The 24608-nt window shown below is 44.5% G+C and overlaps 1 protein-coding gene and 1 long non-coding RNA gene across 6 annotated transcripts in view; both read left to right on the top strand.

The window, feature by feature from the left end:
- LOC113898607 overlaps positions 1–3564 on the top strand; it is a 90481-nt gene extending 86917 nt beyond the window's left edge. For all 3 annotated transcript variants that reach the window (XR_003512685.1, XR_003512684.1, XR_003512686.1), the window contains one exon: positions 3110–3564. This is a non-coding gene — a long non-coding RNA (uncharacterized LOC113898607). The remainder of the gene's footprint in view (positions 1–3109) is intronic.
- A 4285-nt stretch (positions 3565–7849) lies between these two features.
- Positions 7850–24608, top strand: part of TIAM2 (T cell lymphoma invasion and metastasis 2) — a 237405-nt gene continuing 220646 nt past the window's right edge. For 2 of the 3 annotated variants that reach the window (XM_027551906.1, XM_027551905.1), the window contains exon 1: positions 8234–8417. The gene's annotated coding sequence lies outside the window, so the exon portion shown is untranslated. Of the gene's footprint in view, positions 8035–8233; positions 8418–24608 lie in introns of those variants that run through there. The other variant, XM_027551907.1, reaches the window with a different exon arrangement.

The raw sequence follows: 24608 nt of genomic DNA on the forward strand, positions 1-24608 counted from the left end.
TAGCCAAATAAATAATAAATATTTTTGAAAACTTGCTTTGTAAGTTCTCTCATGGCCCTGGGGGCTGGGAGTGTATATTCAGATGATAAAGACATCTGTGAGGCAAGAGGAAAAACCCAGTCAGCTCCTGCACCAGCTTCTGCTGCTTCTCCTGTTCCAGAGGCTGCTTGTTCAAAACAAGCTGTCTGTTTTTATTAGGGAATTCCACAAGAGAAAGTGTGTTTGCTGAGACTCTCATTCCAATGACGTGAAATAATAATAAAATATGCAAACAGAGTTCCCATCCCTTGTTGGGAGAGGGGGAAGGAAGGTGGGAGTGAGCAGGGTATTCCAGAAACATGAAGAGTAGACAACAACAAAGTTCTTTTTTTTTTCTTTCTTCTCCTTTAAAAAAAAAAAATGGTAAAATAGGAATGTTTTTAAAACTCTTAACCCAATAGCAGGGAAAAGACTTCATTAATCCTGTAACTTTGGGGAACCACTGCAGACGGTGGTGGTAGTTTTAAAATCTAGAAGAGAACACTGCAATGCCAAAATGATTTAAAAAAAAAATTTTTTTAATGGAGATGTATTCTTTACAGTATAAAGATACAGACCTAACTTGTTATAGAAAGGTTATACATAGTCCTATCAAAAACTATATCTGATTTAAAAGCCTGGCATGTGAATTTTAAAGCTTATGGCTTATTTAACCTTTCTTTTTTTTTTTTATTTTATTTTTTTTTATTTAACCTTTCTAATGAGAAAGTTTGGGTGAAAAACCAAACAGTAGCCATGAAGTCAGGGTATTATTGTCCCGATTAAATAATAAAGATTTATTAATTTATGTGTCTGTTAATTTAATAAGTATTTATGTAATGTGCTAGACAAAAGCCAGATGTTTTTCTGCATGACATAATTTCCTCATTCTATTACTAAAGTTTGTAAATTTCTTTTTAAAAATGCATTGGAATGAAGCTGTTTAAAAGAATCAAATTGTCTATATGTATTGGCATGCCCATATGTTTATTTCATATCTATGTAAGTGTGCAGAGTATAGGGTGCATTTGATAAACATTTACTATAGTTGTTATAGGATACCCTAAGACTTTCTTTTTCTTCCTTTTGAGATATATTGGACCAAGGAGAAGTTGGCAAACATGTAAATCTGAGCTCAAGGTCACATTTTAGCTCATTTAATACCCTAGCTTTGAAACTGAAACCCACAAATTATATATCATCGTCAAATAGTAACTTTTAGTAACAAATTATATATCATCATCAAATAGTAACTTTTAATAACATAACAGTTAATGTGATTTATTCTCACTACTCACAGGTATGGGCTTCCCAGGCTCAAATGGTAAAGAACCCACCTGTCAGTATAGGACACCTGGCTTTGATCCCTGAGTCAGGAAGATCCCCTGGAGAAGGGCATGGCAACCCACTCTTGCCTGAGAAATCTCATGGACAGAGGAGCCTGGCGTGCCACAGTCCATGGGGTTGTAAAAGTGTTGGATATGACTTAGTGACTAAACAATAAACACCACCACCACACCTGTATACCTAAATGGATTTCATAGCTCCACTTACGAGGAGAAAGCTGCTAGTTCTAACATAATGGTGGAAATCCATTCTCTACGTAGTTTAAGTTCAAAACTCACTTCCCATGTGAAGATCTTGTCCGTATACCAGATGGCTCCATGCCAACAACCCTCAACTTCAGACGTGGCTTAAATTGTCTTAGCCCGTGAACGGAAGTTGATCTGTTTTTCCTCCCTTCCCAACTCACTCAGAACTGTGACATCCAAACTCCAAACCCCGAATACTTTCAATAATAATAATAATAATAAGCAGCACTTATATAACAGAAAGTTACGAAGACAGTGCTGTTGAGGGGCAAATGGAAATGACCCAACATAGTGAACAGGGCTGGGAGGAAGTACAAGGAATTCAGGAAGAGTCCAACTAGAGATCCTGCGACGAAGTCCAAGAACAAGTTTAATGGGACGAGGGAATTGAAAACATGGAACTCAGGGCCATAAAGGGGAACTGGAGAGAAAAGGCGTGCTCTTGTTTTGTATGTCTTGCATTTCATGGAAAGTTTATGGGTTCAGCAAACACATTTCCTTGGCTGAGGGCTCCAGTGAAAATAAAGGCTGGCTACATAACCATCTGTCACTCAAGAATTGACTGGACCTCTTTAAGGTATATAAGCATTAAAATTGATATTTTATGTTGATTCAGAAAATGCTTTTACATTTTCAGATATGCTTATCAGATTTCATAAGTTATGGAAAATGAAACAAACTTACAATAACATGAGTTTTATCAACGTAGAACAATCAGGGAATTCCCTGGTGGTCTGGTGGTTACAGTTCCATCCTTCCACTGCAGATGGTATGGGTTTGATCCCTGGTAAGGGAACTCAGATCCTGCATGCTGCACCACTAGGCCAAGAGAACAAGACAAAACCCAAAGCAACAAGATCAACAAAAACAGTCAATACCACAGGCATGTTTTTCCCCAAGGGTATGTCTTTTGAGGGGGAAGCCCAAGATTGCCCACATGTAAGTTACACGGAAGCCAGACCAGGGCGTTGGTAACTCGGGCTGATCACTCAAAGCTCACTCACAAATGTAGGAGTAGCATGCTTTCCAGGAAGCACTGAGGACCTCTGTCTCCTTTTTGGGGATACGGGGAGATGCTTTCCATCTCAGGGCTAGAGCAGAGACAGTGTCAGCCCTGGCCAAGACAGATCCTCTGCAGGATTAAATGTGTTTTTTTAGACCTGGAATCTTGAGCAACCTTCTAAACAAGCATTGACCTTTTATTATGGGGTAGTAAAATTACCTTTTGTTTTTTAACAAAGTAATCTTACCATTTTTTTCTTTCAAGAATAAATTAGTTCCAGTCTATACTTACTTGTCAGTGGGAAGGAAAAAATGGGTCAGATGAATCCAAGAGAAAGAAAAGTCCATCACCAGTGTGAGCGGGTGTGCCGCCCCACCCCACTCCACATCAGACACACATGCAGCTGGTTTGCAGGCAGTGCAGGGTGGATCCAGATTATCAGAGTACACACAGCTTTTGGGAATTGTAATCAGGCCTAATGCCTTCTTTCTTTCAGGAGTTGGAAAAGTACTGTGAAGTGGCTCGTGCAAGCTCCTGGAACGGCTGAAAGAAACTATTTGCATTGGGCCAGTGATCTTCAGAAAGCAAGGCTGCAGCCTCCCTTGAAAAGGCTACCCGACCTCCACCCCCCACCCCCACCCCTGACCCCCTGCCCTGGGAAATCTCGACTTTTCCAAACTTAGCCTGACCTACTGGCAACACACTGCCTGCAGTGCTGGAGACGCTGGGCTGGAGTCAGTGTGGTCTTTGTCTGTTTAGTGGGTCCTGGGGCGCTGGGAGGGAGGCTGTATGGAGCCTGTTAATTTGGGGCGTGAAGCAATAGAAAAGCTCTTAGAGGAAGTAACCATCGCTCGAATCCTCCTTCTTGCCCACAAACAGGCCGTAAAAGTGAATTTGAGCTCCGTGGAGACAGGTATTAAATGCAGCCGTTCTTGAGTGGTATTACCATTGTGTGTGTGTCTAATGTCATTTCTGTAACCAGCGGGGCCCAGGCTGAGGCGGAGAGTTTACTTGGCAAAGAAGACTCTCTTCCCTTAGGTTCTGGGAAAGGGAGAAAAGAGAACAAAAAACTGCAACTTCCAAAACACACAGAAAAGTTCCAAAAGCTAGAAAGGTGTTTTAAGAAAACTCTTTCTGACATAGAACAGGGGAAGGATGACTTGTTTGTTGGAGCTGTCGACTCAATGTTGCTACCAGAAAGTCCAACGGAAGATTCTGGCAACAAATTTCAATTCTGTGAACACTGCTAGACACCCTTTAGGTGCCAGAAAACATACAAAATCACTGGGGGTAAAAAGATGAATTGGGTTGATCCCTTCAAGAAAATTAGGTTTGAGTAATTTAAGTATGAAAAGTCTGCAAAAGAATATGACAGAAGAGTTTTCTTTTTCCTAGGGAGTGGGGTTATAGCAATATTATTTTTAACTTTCTAGTAAATACTTGGATGCTATAACTGAAGCGTCTTGGTGGGGATGATATGAGTGGACAGTGAGAACACTGGGGCTTGCCTCTTTTTTTAAAACCAGGCTGTTCTGTTCTTTGCGGGGATTCAGTTTGAATACTTCTTTGCAAGTAGGTAGATTTGCTTTAATTGGGCCTTTGGTATTTCTAAAGGGAAGTGATCTTGCTTCTCATCGAAGATGATAACTTCCTGATGGTCTCCCAGGCCCCTGGCTCTCTCCCCTCAGCTTTCGTTGCTGATTGCACTCTATCTCACGAGAGTCCTGTCTCTGCCCAGTCTTTGCCAGCGGAATCTCAGCCAGGCCCTGGGTTAGACCTTCTTTCTCCCGGCCAGTTAGTTCTCTGTCTTGTCTCCAGGTCCAAACGGTTCTGAACACTAGTCTCATATATTCTCCACATGCTCTTCCTCCAATTTCTTCTCCACCCCCCGCCCCACCCTCCACCCTCCAGCTACACTGGTGCTTAAAACCTTCAGAAGGTTCTCATTGTTCTAAGGATAAAATCCAAAATTCTTAACATGCCTACGAGAGCATGCGTGACTGGCTCTTCTTTGGCCTCCTCTCTGGTTGTTCTTTCTTTGGCCACCTCTTACATTGGAAAAGACTCATGCTGGGAGGGATTGAGGGCAGGAGGAGAAGGGGATGACAGAGGATGAGATAGATGGCTGCATGGCATCACTGACTCGATGGACGTGAGTCTGAGTGAACTCCGGGAGTTGGTGATGGACAGGGAGGCCTGGTGTGCTGCGATTCATGGGGTCGCAAAGAGTCAGACACGACTGAGCGACTGAACTGAACTGGTTGTTCTGTCCGTTCTCCCTTCCTTTCCGCCGGGCTCAGCTCTGTCCCACGTCAGAGCTTCAAATTAACCGCTCCCTTCACCTGGATTGATGGAGCCAACTCAGTCGTCCCTTAGAGCTGGATTAACTCATTATTCTATGTTCTGCATCTTAGCAGAGACACAAAAAGCAGTGTTTGTAGAATGATTTATTTACTATGCATCTCCCTCACATTGTAACGATGACATTGATTATATACCCACGACCTGCTACAGGGCCAAGTGCTAAGTAAATTCTCCATAAATGGATTAAAAGTCTCCATAAATGGATTAATAACTGAGAAGGTTTTAGTCCTGGAGGGTAAAATTTCTCTCCCTAACGATGTGAATGCTCACCTTTACTACAGACAGAACTTCATCTCTGCAGACTGATTATTTTTTTACTGAATGGAGTGGGACTAAGATTGAGACCTCTCTCGCTAGGCCCTGATAGCATTGCAGCCTGGATTCTGCTGGGGGTCCTGTTGGGGGGTTTGGGCCCAGGAGAGAGATGCTCTGGATGGTTTCACATCTTTGGGATCATTAGTTGGTTTCAGTTCTTTTATTTTCCCCTTCTGCAATTCCCTTTCTGTTGCCCCAAAATGTCTGTTCAATTTTGTTGACCCTCTCAATGTGGTCACAGCTGTGGTGTGAGAAGCTGGGCGAGGAAGCTAGCCTCCCCCTTGTAAAGCCATAGGAGAAAATGCTGAGCCAACTTGCAGCGGAGGGAGTGGGAGTCAGGAACAAAACGTCAGGCCGAGGGGAGAAAGGGCAGTAGGGTGGGATTCGGAGAGATAACAGTGGCCACCGGGAATGTGCGGGCATGTGTGGGGAGGGGAAACCAGACAAGGCCTGGACTCTGCTGAGGTTACATAGTGTGCCCGTCACTGTCAGCTCCAAATTCTGCTGAGGTTACATAGTGTGCCCGTCACTGTCAGCTCCAAACTCACCCTTTACGCCTTCTTTGCAAAAAGGGGTCTGGGCCTTTTGCGTAGCTTTCTCTGCCAGCTGGCTTGTGGTTTAGCGTTATCAGTGCAGGGTGTCGGGGAGGCCTTGTGAGAGGGCACAACTCTGCCTGTTGGTTGCTGTGACCTCTCTTGACTGGTTCCTGCAGTACCAGGGTTCTGCAGCGCCAGGTGGCATCCAGTGACCACCGGCTCCTTCTGACACCTCTTTTGGGTAGTTTTTGCAGGGAAGTGCTTTTCCATAAGACACTTCCTTTTGAACAGCTTCCCCACACCCAAGGGGGTCGATATTCAGTAAGTTTTAGGGGGTGGATTTCCAGCAAGTTGCACTGGCATGAGACCACAGTGATTTCCCTACACTCGGTGAGCCAGAGCCACCTTCTCCCAGCAGGGTCTGGGCTCAGGCTGGGATAGAGGAAGGCTCTATCACAGTCCCAAGGGTTGCGGCTGCCTAAGAAAATATTTATATCTGCTGTCCCTATTCTGAGTTCTCTTTACTTCTAACTAATCAACCCTTCATTGCTCCAAATCCTGTCATATAGTTAATAATTTGCTTTTCCTATTTATTAGCCTGCACAGGACCTTTAGTTGTGGCATGCGAATGCTTCATTTGGCATGTGGGATCTAGTTGCCTGACGGGGGATCGAACCTGGGCCCCCTGCATTGAGAACACAGAGTCTTAGCCACTGGACCACCATGGAAGTCCCATTAATTCTTTATATTAAACTTCTACTGCTTAATTACTGTGTGGTTTCTCTTTCCTGATTAGACCCAGACTGGAACACATAGGTTGGGGCTCAAATTCTGATTATCCTGGGAAGGTGTCTCTTGAAGGGGGGTTGTGGGGAGGAGTTGGAGACATTTGGGTTACATGTACTTTCCCAAGTCTGCAGTAATCAGAAAAAAAATTTTTTTGGAAAAAGTGTGAAAAAACATGACACAAGAAGCCAGGGTGACAAGCATGTAAAGATCCCAGGGTGGTAGGCCTGTGCTAAGATGATGCTTGAGTTGGGAACTGGAGAGTGAGTGGGGTGGGAGATGTTTCCCCGGGCAGAGTCACGTGAGCCCCAGTGGAGACAGGACCAGGGAGGGTCTATGCAGAGAAGAGGGGTCCATGTGAGCAGAGCCTGTGGCAGTTGAAAATGGACAGCCAGGTGTGTCTGAGAGCAGGAAATCCTTGGGACCTCATTTAAAAGTTGCAGCTGTGTGTGGGAAGGTTGCTTCCACCTGTCTTTAAGCCTGGCGCCAGCTGGCAGAAGCTTCCTTGAAGATCTCGGACCCTCTCCAGCTTTCTGGAGTTTAACTGAGGAAGGGCCCTGGCTGGTGTGCCCTGAAATTCATGTCTGGGTTTGTGCACAAGGCCACACTTCTTGTCTGCCTGCTCCCAGCTAACCTCTGGTGGAGACACGGGTATTAAGGCAGGTGGGTGCCAAGGAGAACTGGGCCCCCTGGGATGGGTCACTTTGGAGTAGGACTCGCCCACAATCTTCCGGAGGCTGCCAGGAGGTCAGGACGGTTGCTGCTGTCTCCTTAACTGGGGTCAGACTTGCAGGACGCCTGCCTCTCCGGGATCCCTTCACATTTCATCCCACCGCCATCCCCCCTAAGCAAATCCTTCAGTATCTACCCCTGCCTTGGTGCCTGCTTTTTGAAGGACCCACACTAGTACACGGACTAAATCTTCCCCCTTCCTTCTCTCTCCGGGACAGCCTTTGTAAAGGCAGAGACACCGACCATGGCAACAAAGCCTTCATTCCTGGTTCTCCCGAGCGTCCTACCCCTTTCTCCATCACCCCGGCCCTCTGGATTCCTCAGGTTTCTCTAATAAACTCTACAGCTTTCACCTGGAAGGTCCGAATTCTCCTGAACGCCCGCCCCCCCCCCCCCCCCCCCCCCCCCGGTCTCCTCCCTCTCGCTCTTTTGGGAAGGTTAGGAGACTAGCAGTCTCTCCTGTCTGCACGGGGCTTCGGATACCGCCTGCTCCTGCCCTCAGTGGTACCCAAGTTAGCACTTTCCCTCTCTTGGCTCTATGGGGAAGGAACTGGATCTTAACGCTTCGCATCCTCCGAGCAGGCAGAGCACGGAGTTCACAGGAAGGCGCTTACTCGAAGCTCGCGGAGTTCTCGCTGCTGATTAGTTGGGGACGTCCTAGAAAGAAAGGGCAGTAGGCGATCGCGAGGTACGGGGGCGGGAGCGGGTGAAGGAGGGTCGGGGGGCTGGTTTGGTGGGCGCAGCTGCGGATGCGCGCCGGCCTGGGGCTGAGGTGGGGGCTTTTGCTGGGGAGATGGTGGGGGGTGGGCTGGGCTGGGCTGGACGGCGGGGGCGGGGAGGAGGCGGGCCCAGCGGCCCCGGAGGAAGGTGCGGCTCCTCTCGCCACCAAAGGCGCTGCGCGCGGGGCGAGGGGTAGTCGCGGCTGCCGGAGGCTGAGCGCCCGCGCGTGGACGAAGTGACCCCGGCAACTTCTCCAACTCGGCCGGCGCCGCCCCGCGCGCACACGGGACCCCGGGGGAACGGCCGTGTCGCCGATCGGGGGCCCGGGCGGCTGTCGGGCTCTCCACCCAGGTAAGGGGGGCGATGGGGAGGGGTGGCGTGGGGGCGAGTCCAGACGCCCGGGGCTCGGGGCGGGCGGCCCACCGCCTCGGCTTTGTTCCCCGCGCCCTCCTCCGCCTGCCCCGGGCAGGGAGCCCAGGGTGGCGGCTGCGGTCGCCTAGCCGGCGGTGCCCGGAGCACCGGGAGCGGCGCCCTGGCGCGCCCGGGACCCCGCGCAGGCTGGCGGCGCGGAGGAAACGCTTTCCCGACCCCCGCGGTAGGGCGTCGGGGCCTCGGGGGTGAGGCGGCCCAGCGCCCGGAAGGTCCTGGGAGAGCGGCCCCCCGCGCCCACGGCTCGGATCTCCGAACTCAGGGTCCCCCGAGCCCCGGGGCCGCCGGGCGGAAGGGCTGGAGTCCCGCCGCCGCGCCCCCGCCCGGCTCCGCTCCGAGGGGCCCAGGTGCCAAGTTTCTGGGAAAACCGACACGTCGTGTCGCAAACGGATCATATTTACCAAAAACAGTTTGGAAAGAAAAGAGGCCATTCTTCCAACAATTGACGGCCGGGCCGCCGCCGCAAAGGTGAGGGGGGTACGATTGCACCGGGGTCGTTTCTCTTTAAGACACGGTGAAACTTAATATGTTGAGCTTCCCTGTGCTTAACTTTTTAAAATAGCAAAGTGGGGTAACTTTACTTAACTAGGGGGAGGGGAGTCGGCTTGGTCCTGAAGATCATTCCCTTCGCGTTGCTTCTGCGGAGGCCCCGGAGAGGCTGCCTGGTGACAGTTGTAATCTACGCAGCCTTGGGTCGCGATAAGACCTTTATTCACCACGTGGCCAAGGTCTTGGGGTTCTCTTCTCATGCTCATTCAATCCGTTCTACCTCCCCTTCCTCAAAGGCCGCTGAAAAATTATTTTAACCGACAGCACCTGGTTATCTCCAATCCCTCTCAGATAGATTTAAGCTGGAGGGTGGCTAATAAGTCCTTAAGTCTTCCTAGTCTTACAGGTGCTATACATATTTCAGCCCTAGGCTCTCAATAAAATTTCAATTTCTGGTCTTATCATTTGAGCATAACCAATAGATCTTGTGTACATACACACTTACAAAACATTGGTGTTCTTTGAGGTTTTTTTATGTTCTAAAAATGTAGTATTAAGATTGGTGCAGTTCTAAAAGCAAACTTCTTTTCCATTGACCTTTACCTGTTCAGTTTATAGGATGAAACTTCTTACTTTGGAATCAGAGTCCCTAATTATCTTGTGATTGGTAAATGTTAAAAACAGGGCAAGGTATAATTGAAGAGTTTATTATGTATAGTGGCAAAAGGAGCCCCTAATGGTGTCGGAATCAATTTCAGCACCTTAATTTGCCTATGTATAAGATGCTTCATCATCTCACTCTCTCTCTCTCACACACACACACACACACACACACACACACACACACACGTCTCTCCCTCCCTCACACACACACACACCTCTCTCCCTCCCTCTCCCCTTATACCCACACACAGACTCATCAGACGCTTTCCAAGTTGTCGTTTCCAGACCACTGTCTGGAATGAATGAGCATTCTGTTTATACTGTGCTCACTCCATTCATCCATCTGTTGATTACCCACACGTCCGTCATGTGTCAGTCACATCCCTTCTCGGGCAGGCTGTCCTCCCTCCTCCTTGCTGGGCAGTTAAGCTCTTTCTTCTCTAGTAGTCAGTATCTCTATTAGAACAGCTTGTTTTTTGTGACACCTCTGGCCACGCACATGTGCATGCATGTTAGCTGCTCAGTTGTGTCTGACTCTTTGCAACCTCATTAACTGTAGCCTCTCAGGCTCCTCTGTCCATGGAATTCTCCAGGCAAGAATACTGGAGTGGGTTGCCATTTCCTATTCTAGGGGTCTTCCTGACCCAGGGATCGAACCCAGGTCTCTTGCATTGCAGGCAGATTCTTTACTGTCTGAACCAACAGGGAAGTGACCTTGTAAAATTGTGTGAGTTGTTCACTGTATGAGGTCATCCTGTCCAATGGGCAAGTGGAGGCTGAAATCCAATTTGCACACTACTTCCCAAGCCTCTGGTGCCTGCCTCTCCACTGGAAGAAGTCACTTTCTTTAATTTATCTGAACGTCCAGGGTGGGCTAGCTGTGGCCCTACTTCACCCTCTCTCCACTACTAAACTCAGCACCCACCATGGAGACTGACTGGCCAGGAGCTCAGTTAAGTCTCCTTAAATGAGAGAAAAGAAAGCATCTCTACAGACATCTAGGAAGCGGGAGTTTGGGGGCAGATTTCTCATATAAGTCAGGATATAGGAATGGGCTTTAGTTTGCTCTGATGTCTGGCTCTTCAAGTGATTCTTAGAAGTCTTCTTGATTACAGGGGAGAATCTGGGGGAATGAATTCACACGTGAGCATCAAAGATGTGTGCCAGCACGTGGTGGGCCTCCTCAACTGACTCCCTTTCAAGGCAATAAGTATCCATCTAATCATGATGTGCTGAGAGAGAGTACAGGACTCTTAAAAGTAAGGCTATAAAGAGCTCGGCTCACATGAACATGTGTTAGTACATTGGATGAAGTGCCATGTTGTACATAAGCACTACAGTCATCTTAAAGTGACATATCACAGAGTTGAAAGAAGGAAGAAACAAGGCTTTGAATCAGATTTATTTAAATTCTCCGAATGAGATCAGCATTTAGGGTTGCAATTTGCATGCGAAAAAATGGAGTTTGTATGTGGGACAGTTTGCAAACTCAGTTGGCTGTAAGATTCTTAAAAATGCTCCAAATTTGTGTGGTGTTAAAAACTTCTAACCATTTGTGGGCAATCTGGAGATATTTTTCAAGCTAAAGTCAATATGTGGATCATCTCACCAAGATTTATAAAATTGTGTAAAATCATATCCCATTACATATCAAAAGAACTTGAGAATCATATAGAATCCTGGAATCTCTAGAATTCATTGCATAGAACTTTAAAGACAATATGGACCAGTTTCCCCGTTTTATAGGTAAGGAAAGTTAGGACTAGGAGCCTGTCCCAGGTCATAGAGCTCAGCTAGGGGCACAGCCAAGACAGGCGCTCAGGTTTTCTGGCTCTCAGTTCATTGCTTTATTGATTCAAGTGCTCTTTGTATTCGAGCTTCTATATCTTCCAGTATTGGCTTCAGTTGGGAGATCTTAAAGGCATAGACTAATTATTATAGCTCAGGGAAAGGGAGGATTCCCATCACCAAACACAATGCCTTGTTGAAGTTAGGCAGGTGATACATGTTTGCTGGATGATGAATGGACGAGCTAGTTGAAAGCTTGCTTATTTAAAGTAATTATTTGATATAGCACAGACTGAAGTCCTTTGGAATCCATTATAGTGGAATTTGGCCCATGTGTTTGTGTTTCTTAAATTCAATAACAGTGTTGGATAAACTTGATGGAGGAGATGGGTAGGAATTGCTTTCTATAAAAGAAGCCAGAACTCCTGACCCAAGAGGCATCAGTAGAAAAAGTAAGGGTTTGGAATGAGTAGGTCTGTCCACCAACTAGCCTTCTTTGTGATAACCTTGAACATCACCAACCTCAGTTTCTTTCTGGAACCTCCTGAGTCTCAGAGTTGGTAGCAGGGGCAAGTGAGCTCACACATATGAACCCATTTTGCAAACTTTGGAACACTGAGGAGTAAGAAGAGTTAGAATCGACGGCAGGAGGTGCTTCCTAGGCACTGTGCTGAGCTCTCTGTCCATCACCCAGTTTATTCCTCCAGTAGAACAGCAAGGCTCTTGTGTAGTGAGGAAGAAACCGAAGCCTAAACAGCTACCCTACTACTCTCCCCATGAGATAAGTATTTGGTGACCCCTGAAATGCTTCCCAGGTGGCGCTAGTGGTAAAGAACCAGCCTGTCCATGTGGGAGATGTAAGAGATGTGAGTTCAAAATTCCTGAGTTGGGAAGATCCCCTGGAGGAGGGCATGGCAACCCCGCCCAGTATTCTTGCCCAGAGCCCCATGGAAAGAGGAGCCTGGTGGGCTACAGTCAGTGGGGTTGCAGAGAGTCAGAAACGACTGAGAGACTTAGCACTGATGCACATAGTAATGGTTACTTTGGGTTTAGGATTCCCTGGTGGCTCAGACAGTCAAGAATCTGCCTGCAATGCAGAAGACCTGGGTTCAATCCCTGGGTCAGGAAGACCCCCTGGAGAAGGGAATGGCGACCCACCCCAGTATTCTTGCCTGGAAAATTCCCTGGACAGAGGAGCCTGGCAGGCTAGAGTTTGTGGGGGTCACAAAGAGCTGAACATGACTAAGCAACTAACACAAGCACAAAATGTATTGAGTATTTTTAGTCTCTGAAGGCCAGTAAGAGAACTGCACATCGGAAAGAAAGGCAAGTGATGGAAAAGCAAGTGTGGCGAGTGGATTTAAGAAAACCAGACTGGCAGAAAAATGATCAGTCATAACTGGGTATATGGTCACAGGCAGTGTAAGGTGGTGGAAACGCAAGGGGACAGAGTCCTGAGATTTGAAGGGGGGTAGGATGGACTTGGCAGGTAAGAGTGCAGGGGGCAGTGCATTCAGCTAAGAACCATCACAGACCTCGCATCACAGCCTCAGCAATGCAGGAGGAGAAGGTTGGGGGCCTGCAGGGGACCCCTCACCCAGGTTCACACAGGAAGTCACACTGCTGAGATTTGAGCCTGGGTGTCCGACTGTGTGTTCCTTCTTCTTGCCCGCCCTCTCTCAACTGTTCACGTGCCTGTAATGGTAAAGGAATCGAGGATTTTTAATAAAAACAGTGTAGAATCTGAAAGCTTTTATGAGTTCAGAGTTTTAAGAAAGAACAAAAAGTGCCCTATCTGAAGCCCTCTCAACAGACTGAGGCCAGTAGATGCAGGCTGGTGCCCGAGAAGGTTCCTTGCCAGGACCGTCTAATGTATTTCCTATCTTGGACTTGGTCTGGTCTGGGAGTCAGCCCGCTCCTCTCTGGGCGTCCTGTCCAGCTGGAAATGGGTCTGCTTTGTTTCCAGTTAGGAGGTTTGCAGATTGAGGAACAGAATCTGGGCTGCAGCTTTCATTGTGTTGCCGGTGGTGTTGGGTTACAAGGTTTCTTTTAAATCCACCGGTTACATTTCTGAGCTTGTCTCTTGGACATGGTTCTTTAAGAGTTCCCACTACTAAGTGACTTTTTGCATTGGGAATAGGGTGAGAAACTAGAATTTTGGATTTTGGCATCCATAGTTTGGGAAATGGCATAGTAAATAAGCTTGGAAAGCTTCTCAAACTGGTAAAAGTTAAGGATTTCCAAAATCCTTTAAAGAGTCTTCATGGTGATGAATTTTTGTGCAACATTTTGTTGTTTTTTAAATTCAAAATAGCTTTTTGTCTTGTGAAAAGTGTTCTCTGTGTTAGGATTTTCATCTACAAGGAAGGTGACAGTAGTGCTTTCTTCATAGAAGATTATTTGGAGAACTGAGAAATTGATGAAGTAATTAACATAGGGTGCTTAGAACCCTGCCTGCCAGGATGCGAGTTCAGGAAGCGTTAGTTCTTCCTTCCCTGTGGATGGGATCAGCTTTATCAAATGATGTAAAACGAGGATGATGAGCATGGAGCTGTGAGTTGGGCTGCAAAGTGGAGTTCACAGTCCACTCGTTTTCCATGAGTTTACCTCTCTCTGTCCTTCCCTCTGATGCTTCTTCCCTGTTTGGCCAATGATTCCTCATCATTCACTGAGACTCAGCAAAGCCTTTTCTCGGAGCACGATGCACTCTGTCTTGTGCTTCCAGGCACTTTGTCTGTATGTGGTCTGTATCAGCTGAGGCGTTCATTGTGGGATATTTAGTTGTGGGTGACTTCTCCAACACATGGGGAGGGCTTACTTTCTTTTCGTACCTCTTCCAGAGCCAACATGGTGCCTTTAAAGGCCGTTCTTAAATGGTGGTTGATAGAATGCATGAAGTGTCCATTAAAATTGTTCTCATATTTCTTCATGTTTGACATTATACCATGATTATGAAGTTGAGTGATCCTTTGCCGAATATTTGACTCTCTAAGTGGACTTTATGAATAATAAAGTGCTAAAAAACAGTAGTTTTCTCCATCTTAAGTGTGCAATAGTAACAACATCATTATACTGTGTATTAATCTAGACTCTTGTCTGGAATACACTTTTTACTCATTTTGCAACTTGGCTAAATATTGGAGGGCCTTAGATTCTTCAAGGAGAAAATAAAATTTTTCTCCAGTGATTGCCAGTGTCTTCTATCAGCGGAGGTGTCAAATTCCTCTCATGGACTTTCCTCTTCAGGAGGAAGTGCTAGGAGATGGTTGATAGAATAATAGTCATATTTACCCTCACCACTATGGCTAGCCATGAGACTGATTTAAAATGGATTTTACTATGCTCTCAAAGAGTGTTTATACATATAAACAGAAACCAAGGAGGACCATATCTGGAATGTGCTGAAATGAATGAACTTATCAAGCGTGTTGGTGGCATCTGAACTTGGGGATCAGTACCTACCATATGAAGGCATGAAACCCTGATGAATGTTAGCCAAACCGGAACCGAGATACGTACTCATTAAACGGTTCCTTTTTGAACTTTCCCTCTGGAAGATCCTAATCATTCTATGGAACTGTAGCCATCGGTTGTAATTCTCCCTTCATGACTGTCTGTCGAACTTCTTGTTGGGAAGTGCACTGCATGTCATGTGGGGAAATGACTTCATTGTACATGAGATGTGGAAGATGAGAAATACCACAGAATGGATGCATTCATTATGTATACTTCCAACCCCCGAGAGCAGCTCACTTAAAAAAAAAAAAAACTGTCTTCTGTATCAGAATTCTGTTGTTATAACTAGAGAGCACTGGTCTCCTCCAGGCCCCAGGCTCACCTCACATGTCATCCTTCTGAGGCTCTCCCTGGCCTTTTCCTAACACCTCATCTTTTCTTGAAATGTTACCACTCCGTCCTCACCATTTTTGGAATTCATCTTCCGAATGGCTGTGTTGCCAAACAGCGGTTGTATGTGTATCTGCATCCTTAATCCCTTCTCAGTTGGAGTCCTTATTAATAAAGTAAAAGTGATCAATCCATAAGGTTTACTTTTTGAAGTGTTCTGCAACATACATGATTTTTATCAATGCCTTCACTTTTCTCCATTCTGATAAACAACAGGGATTAACTGTTTGAAAGATACTTGTATGTGTTTGTTTGAATGATTCTTGTATTGTCCAGTCAGAGATGATAATCATGCTATATTGAAAAAAAACTGGGATTCTGGGTTTTGGATAGATTTAAGAGCTCTGCATTTTGGGTAGTTTTGCCAAAAATAGCTGTGTGATCTTGAACAAAACAGGACATTCTCTCTGGGTTTCTGTTTCCTAATTTGCAACTTTGGTGGCCAGGGAAGTCACATTGGACTAAATGACTTTTTGAGATCCTTTCAGCTACAAAACTCAATGATTCTGTGCCGTGATAGGATATAAGAAAGCAGAAGAAAAATGTATAAAATTTTTAAAATGGTCCTTATATTATGCTATTATGCTCACTAGCATTTGGGCCTTTCTAGATGACGGGTAACCATCACCCTGCACTAGTAAGGAAGGCAAGATCTGTGAACCTGTTCGTCAAGAATATATATATCCAGAATGTGTAATTAGACATTGCTGACCCACTCCAGTACTCTTGCCTGGAAAACCCCATGGACGGAGGAGCCTGGTGGGCTGCAGTCCATGGGGTCACTAAGAGTCAGACATGACTGAGCAACTTCACTTTCACTTTCCTGCATTGGAGAAGGAAATGGCAACCCACTCCAGTGTTCTTGCCTGGAGAATCCCGGGGACAGGGGAGCCTGGTGGGCTGCCTTCTATGGGGTCGCACGGTTGGACATGACTGAAGTGACTTAGCAGGAGCAGCAGCAGCCATGTGGAAGAGATGTAGCACAAAGTCCCCAGGTAGAATATAAGTAGGAGGTATATACACTGGGTCAAGGTTAAGCTATATGAGAATGTTGATAAATGATGGCACTGCTGAGTCTTAGTAGGACAGACTGTGAAGAGAAGCCAGAAGAGACTTTAGAGAGAACGGTCAAGTCTTGTTACCGTCTCTTCCAGATGGAGAAAGACAGACAGGAGTTCTCAAGCTTGAGTTTGTATAAATACCCCTTTGGCAGTGCACGTTCCTGAAAGTCACTCTGAGATGATGTTTCTGGAAATTGAAGGTGCAGTTATTGAAGCACATTGAGCTGTGGCTGGTGGCTCTTTGATTGTACCTCGACAAACTCTGCCCTTCAGGGGAGATTTGTACTCTTAGGACAGTTGACTTGGAAAGGGAGCATGGAGAGCTGAACCCATGCTTTCCCTCCATCTTTCTGCTGCAGGATTCTCATATGACATGACTTGTATAAGGCTGTGCGTACCTAACCATGTTGGTTAGTTTTTGCTAAGGTTGGGCAAGAGATTTGGAGATTATCCACAGAGAAATGCAGTACAGTTTTACTTATTTCAGATTGGATCTACGATGTGTGGTTTGCCGGGCGTTATGGTGGCTCAGTGGTAAAGGACCTGCCTGCCAGTGCAGGAGTTGCAGGTTCGATCCCTGGGTCAGGAAGATGGATCCCCTGGAGGAAGAAATGGCAACCTACTCCAGTATTCTTGCCTGAAAAATCCCAGGTAAAGGAGGAGCCTGGTGTCCATAGGGTTGCAAAAGAGTTGGACATGATGTGACTAAACGAAGGAAACAAATTTTTAGAAAGGAACTCAAGGGCTCTAAAGAAAAAAAATTGTTAATATATTAACTATAAGCATATTAATAGTAAGTGTGTTAATGATAAGATATTAATAATGAAAGGTAGGGAAAATTTCAGTCTACATAGACCCATCTAAATATTTTGTAATAACTATGAACAAGGAAGCATTTTTGCCTTTTCAGTAAGCCATTTTCTAAGAAATACTAATAGGCAGTGTTTTGCTTAGTTCCGTTTCAGTTTTCTATGTAATTGGAATTTTTAGATGACCTGTCTTTAGAAATTTCAAGATGTCACTAAATCCAACTGTAATAAGTTCTACCTTGGCTGTTAGTCTAAATATGTGAGGAAATTGAGTCCAGAAGGATGTCAATGTTACTGGAGTTTTGGTGTATGTTGAGAGGAGAATGTCATTGCAATATGGCATTTTCTGAAAAGCTATCTGTCACAGAAGCTAAATTTTGATGGCTTGATAAATCTCATTAGTTAGAAAATTCACTAAAACTTGAATGATATATACAGAGCTGGCAGCCAGCACTTGGAATTTTCAGCAAATCAGTTAATGAGTAAATCTGAAAATAGATGGGCACATTCATATTTTATTGTCAACATTAAATAACAACCCATACAATCTTCCTGTGATCTAAAGAAAAACCTTTAAACATTTATGTGCAAAGTTGCTACAGTCATGTCTGACTTTTTGCGACCCCTTGGACTGTAGCCCACCAGGCTCCTCTGTCCATGGGATTCTTCAGGCAAGAATACTGGAGCGGGTTGCCATTTCCTTCTCCATTAAACATTTATAGAGTGCATTAAAATTTCTTGAATAATTTCAAAATATAAAAGTACATTTATATTTGTGTGGAATAGAAGAGATGACAAACTTTAAAAGAATATGTAAATAGTAGCGATACAGTCATGAGGATTATACTTACATATGCATATTCAGAATGTCGGTCCCATATCACAAATTGTGCTGTATTCCTTTAATAGTTGTCATGTATCAGTAAGCATTCTAGAACAGAATAACCTTTAGAAATCTAATTCAACCCATGTTTCAGAAGAGAAATTTGGTGTTTTGGGAAAGTTAAATGACCTGCTTTAATTCCCCATCATAAGAAATGAATGGCAAGCAGAACAAGGTCTACCTCCCAGATTCTTTAGACCTTTTTCTCTGTCCTTAAAAATTAGAAGGACCTACTAGGAAGACTGCATCAAAAAGCCAGGAAATGTTTTAGATTTTCCATGAGAAAGGAAACTAAACCTCTGAATTTTTGGAATTAGCAAAGGCAATAACAACTTCTTGGCTTGTGTATTTTGTTGCAGTTGTTCAGCCGCTAATTCGTATCCCACTCTTCGCGACCTCATGGGCTGCAGCACGCCAGGCTTCCCTGTCCTGCACTACTTCCCACAGTTTGCTCAAATTCTTGTCCATTGAGGCAGTGATGCTATCTAACCATCTCATCCTCTGTTGCCCTCTTCTCCTTTTGCCTTCAGTCTTTGCCTGCATCAAGGTCATGTTCAAAGAGCTGATTCTTCACATCAGGTGGCCAGAGTACTGGAGCTTCATTTTCAGCACCAGTCCTTCCAGTGAACATTCAGGGTTGATTTTCCTTTCTCATTGACTGGTTTGATTTCCTTGCAGTCCAAGAGACTCCCGGGAGTCTTTTCCAGTACCACAGTTTGAAAGCATCAATTCGTTGGTGCCCAGGCTTTTTTATGGTCCAACTCACATCCATACATGACCACTGGAAGAACCATAGCTTTGACCATATGGACCTTTGCTGGCAAAATGATGTCTCTGCTTTTTATTACGCTGTCTAGGTTTGTCATAGCTTTTCTCCCAAGGAGCAAGCGTCTTTTAATTTCATGGTTGCAGTCACCATCCATGGTGATTTTGGAGCCCCCCAAAAATCTGTCACTGCTTCTACTTTTTCCCCATTTATTTGCCATTATATGATGGGACTGGATGCCATGATATTAGTTTTTGAATGTTGCGTTTTAAGCCAGCATTTTCATTCTCCTCTTTCACCCTCATCATGAGACTCTTCAGTTCCTCTTCACTTTTTGCCATTGGAGTGGTATCATCTGCATATCTGAGGTTGTTGATATTTCTGACAATCTAGAGCCTACTCAAAGGAATGTACAACTTTACATTGTACATGGAGAGGACAGCCTACAACTCAAGCTTATTTTGTGGGTTACAGCAGATTGTGTCATCTGCACAAAGATAAATAGGCCTTTTCCTAATGAAGTGTGAGTGGGAGATTTGAGGGTAGTACTATATACATTATTTGAGTTGAAAGGAATCTTAGTTTACTCCTTTATTTTCTGTCAGGGGGAAACATAGCTTTGTCCCAACTCTATGTTATAAATAGTGAAGTGAATCTTGCTCAGTTGTGTCTGACTCTTCGCAACCCCATGGACTATGGAATTTTCCAGGCTAGAATACTGGAGTGGGTAGCTGTTCCCTTCTCCTAGGGGATCTTCCCAAGCCAGGGATCAAACCCAGGTCTCCTGCACTGCAGGTGGATTCTTTACCAGCTGAGCCACCAGGGAAGCCCATGTTATGAATGACTATGATGTTTTTGTTAATAATTGTTTTAAAATGAAATAACATCTTTCAAGTCTATCAACTTGTATTATAAGCAAAATAATTATAAAGCGCATGTCCATGAAGTTCAAAATACTTTTTGGTTTTGATTATAGCCAAACTAATGGAAGAGGTTAGTAATGTGTCTATAAAGATGGTAGTTTGGGGCCTATGACTGATTTTCTGTTGGAAGACAGTGGGCCATGCTCCCAGACACACCCTCAATTTTAAGGGCAGCCTTGCAATGACAGCATCCAAGAAAAGAAACACTGAAAGTGAAACTCACTCAGTTGTGTCCGACTCTTTGCAACGCTATGGATTATGCAGTCCATGGAATTCTCTAGGCCAGAATACTGGAGTGGGTAGCCTTTCCCTTCTCCAGGGGATCTTCCCAACCCAGGGATCGAACCCAGGTCTCCTGCATTGCAGGTGGATTCTTTACTAGCTGAGCCACAAGGGAAACCCAAGAAAAGAAAACTTACTGTTTCTTTTTAAATAAATTTATCTTCCAGTGTAAGCATTGTCCATTTTTGATCAGTTTAACCATTTATTTTTGACTCTGCTGGGTCTTCGTTGCTGCGGGCCGGTTTTCTCTAGCTGTGGTGTGCAGGCTTCTCGCGGTGGTGCCTTCTCTTGCTGCACAGCAGGGACTCTGAGTGCGGGCTTCTGTAGTTGTAGCCCATGGGCTTAGTCGCCCGGCGACATGTGGAATCTTCCTAGGCCATGGATTGAACCTGTGTCCTGTATATTGGTGGGCATCAGATTCTTCACCTCTGGACCTCCAGGGAAGTCCAAAACTTACCGTTTGGTCAAATAGAAAGCATGCTTAAATTGTGGTCTGAAGTCTGGTTTTCAAGTCTGTCTTCACTGAATTTGTATGTAAGCTTTGGCAAGTATAGCTAGATTTATGTGAACAGGTAGGACCTTGGGTAGAGTGGGAGTGGGGAGATGCTGCTAAGAGATGAAGAAGGTTCTACATATTACAGCATCATTATTGCAAGTGTGTGTGTGTGTGTGTTAGTCACTCAGTCATGTCCTACTCTTTGCGACCCCATGAACTGTAGCCTGCCAGGCTTCTCTGTCTATGGGAATCTCCAAGCAAGAATACTGGAGTGGATTGCCATTCCCTTCTCCAGAGGATCCTCCTGACCCAGAGATCAAACTCTGGTCTCCTGAATTGCAGACAGATTCTTTACCATTTGAGCTACAGGGAAGTCTTTCATTATTGCAAGGTATCCTGTTAATCCAAATGAATTAACAGAGGATGTGGCAATGTCTGTGTTCTTTTTTTAAGCCAATCACACTATTCATATTATTCAAGAAATTAGCCAAAAAGCCCCTTCTCCCTTATGGAACACCCCTGTCTCCACCCTGCAAGCCTCTCTACGTTAGTGTATTCTTACTTTTCAAGATGAAGGTTCATCTAGTGAGTGCTTAGTAGGGACTAGTTGAAAATCTTTTCCTAAAGGAAAAAGGAAGTCCTAAAGGAAAACCAAGTAGCAGGTTCAATAGGTTGATTCTCACAGTGTCTCAGTTTTTGATGTTGAAGCTTCATGTAGTTTTTTATTTGGGATCCTTGAAAATTGTTAAAATAGCATTAAATTGAGATGTGGCTTATAATTGACAGCTAGCCAGCATGGCGGCTCTTCCCTGGTTTGTCGAAGGTCAGCGAGTTCACCCGGGGAGATGGCTGACCTGTGCCATGAACCATACAGAGAATGTGGTGAAATCAATTATCAAAGGCTGGGGCCCCTGCACTGGGAGCTCATCTTAATCACTGGACCATCAGGGAAGTCCTATGAGCAATAGTCTTATTCCTGCTTATTTGAAGGTATCCAAGCCAGGTTTTCCTGGAAAGAGCTGTCTCATAGTTTAATAATCTTCCTGTTTGGTCACTTTGCCTCTTCAGTCCTCTTTTCAGTGGATATTGGTCACTGACAGCCCAGGGTACCATGATCCTGGTTTTCTGGAAATAAGTTTCTTGGCACTGCTCCATCCTTTTGAGGTTTAATTTCTGAAATACTGGTAAATTCTGCCTTCTTGAATTATTCATTGAAAGCATTAAGACTTTTGACTGTGGATGTGTGTCTTATAGTGAGAAAAGAAATGTATAGCCTACACTGCTGCTGCTGCTGCTGCTAAGTCGCTTCAGTCGTGTCTGACTCTCTGCGACCCCATAGACGGCAGCCCACCAGGCTCCCCCGTCCCTGGGATTCTCCAGGCAAGAACACTGGAGTGGGTTGCCATTTCCTTCTCCAATGCATGAAAGTGAAAAGTGAAAGTCACTAGCAGTGAGTAAATACTTTCTCATGGCATCTTGACTTTTTCAGTGGGTGACTCTCCAGTTAGATTCAGCGTTTCTGGGGCAGTGGCTGAATGTTTACTGCGGTTAGGATGTTGGACTAGAATAAGAAGAGAAAGAGAATAATGGAAAAATATTGGGACTGCTCCAGGGTTCTCAAACTTTAGGGTATCAATATAACGTGGAGGGCTTGTTAAAACACAGATTGCTCAGCATCCCCTCGTGGTTGCTGGTTCAGTAGATCTGGGATCAGCCGGAGAATTTTCATTTCTAAGAAGTTCCCAGGGGATGATGCTTCTGTTGATCCTGGACCACATTTGGAGAACAGCTGCCCTGGAGATTCGGTGAATGGGGATGTAGCTCTGTGGATACCAGTCTGCTTCTCAGGGGCTCTGTTTTCCTATATCTGAGAAATGGTACAATATTTGTGGTTTTCAAGTATTTGAAATCAGAGGAGTCTTTTGTTCCAAACTACATATTGTGTGAAACTCCAAAATGCAAAAGAGAGAAACTGGAATTATGTTACAGCAGAAGTAGAGAATAAAAAGATTTGTGTATTTTGTGTATCTTTGGAGTGGAGAGGGGGGACAGCCCTGGGCTCTCTCTGAAGAACCTAAAACAGTGATAAATCCAATGGAAGAGATGATTTCTGAGGCTTCTGGCATTTGTCATTTTCCCTTTGATTGTGCATGCTCTTGAAACTGGAGACTATTACCTCAATAGCTGGACAAATCTGATCCAGAGACTTAACTGTAAGGTTGTGCCTGTGAGAGACTATGTTTAGTCTATATAAATAGGAATTGAGTCTGTATAAATAGGAATTTATATTGCCACTCAATTCTCATGGTACTATAAAAAAAAACAAAAAAAAAAACCCGAGCAGTTCATTTCAGGCAAGAAATGGGGAAATTCTAATGAAAAAGGAAATGGGTGGAGGGTCAGGGGACATGTCTTCCTGCCTTTGGTTTCAGCAGGAGTGTGTAATTCAGTTGAAAGGCTATTCTTGTAAGCCTGGCGGTCAAGCCTAAAATTGGATTTCCTAAGCTTTAGTGGAATCTTTCCTGGAAAATAGATAAAAAGGAGAATAGCAGTACCAACTTTTTAATCAAAGAATGAAACATCTCAGACATCACAGATGTCCAGAGAAGATGTCTGCCTATTGCTCTTGGTTTGTTTTGTCAGCTACTTTATGGAAGCCCTGAAACCAGCCTTAAGCAAAATTATTAATTAGTTTAAACTTGACTTTGGTACTCAATGAGTCCCTGTTCTGGGTTTCTTCAAACCTTTATTTTCTCTCTTCTTCTTTGGCTCATCCTCCTTATAAGAAAAAGTTTAGATATTAATAAAAAGAAGCAAAATGCCCATAAGTATGGAACAATCTCCGTGGTTTATTAAGTGAGAAATCCAGGTGCAGACACTGTAGAAGTGCTCAGCCTTTTGAAGGAAAGTGTTTTTCAGACAATGAATCACAGGTAGTGACCTCTGTTTGGTGGTGGATTTGTTTTTAATTCTAGTGATAGACTTAAAAAGATTCCAATACCTTTCTGACTTTTTTTTTTCTTTACTAAGACCCATATTCAGGCACACATGAGATGGAATGACATAGCCTAACATGGAATAGAAAGTGTCTAAATACATTGCATGTAGTAAGGATATTGTTTCTTGAAACTTGAGTTTGATACAGACCTGTGTATACATGCACACTTTAGATGTATGTAGGATATGTATGCAATATCATATGGTATAGATAGGTAGAAAGATAGGAATATATGGTATATATTATATATATATATAGTATTAGTTAAACTTCTTCAGAAAGACAAAATCAATAGGAGATGTATATATGCAGAAAGAGTTTGTAGGAGGGAAATGGCTCATGTGATTATGGAGGCCGGCAAATCCAAAATCTCAATGCGGGCAGACAGCCTGGAGACTCAGGAGGGGTGATGATTCAGACAAAGTCTGAAGGCAGTCTGCTGGAGAATTCCCTCTTGATCTGACTGGTCTTTCTGTTCTAGTCAAGTCCTCAACGGATTGGATAAGGCCCACCCATATTACGGCGAGCAGTTTGTTTTATTCATGGTTCACTGATTTAAATGTTAGTCTCATTCTCAAACACCTTCCAGGTTGGCAAAATTAACCATCATGTAGATATAAGTCACAAGGCAAAATGTCTTACTTATCAAAGTTATACACAATATAACTATGGATATCTATATGGATATCTATATCTATATCTGTATGGATATCTATAAACAAATTTACACACACCCCACACAGGTGTGCGTGTGTGTGCGCATACAAGTATATCCATTCTAGGGATCTCTCTCTTCCTGTCTCTTGATATTCCTAGAAAGGTTGGTAGATAAATTAGGTAGGTAGATACAGATGGATGAATAGCTAGCTAGATACCCCTAGAATCTCTCTGAAGCAGAGGTTCTGAGTCTGGGGAGGAGTCTTTTTCATCACCTGGGGAGTTTTTCTATAATGAATATGTTGTGCTGCTACCTCTTCCTGCTTCTTTAAGAATAAATTCTAAAATGGTGGAGGGGAAGGAAGACGGGAAACAGCAAACTGTTTTTGAAA

Source organism: Bos indicus x Bos taurus, chromosome 9, assembly GCF_003369695.1.
Source record: "Bos indicus x Bos taurus breed Angus x Brahman F1 hybrid chromosome 9, Bos_hybrid_MaternalHap_v2.0, whole genome shotgun sequence".
In the NCBI taxonomy this organism is placed as follows: Eukaryota; Metazoa; Chordata; class Mammalia; order Artiodactyla; family Bovidae; genus Bos; species Bos indicus x Bos taurus.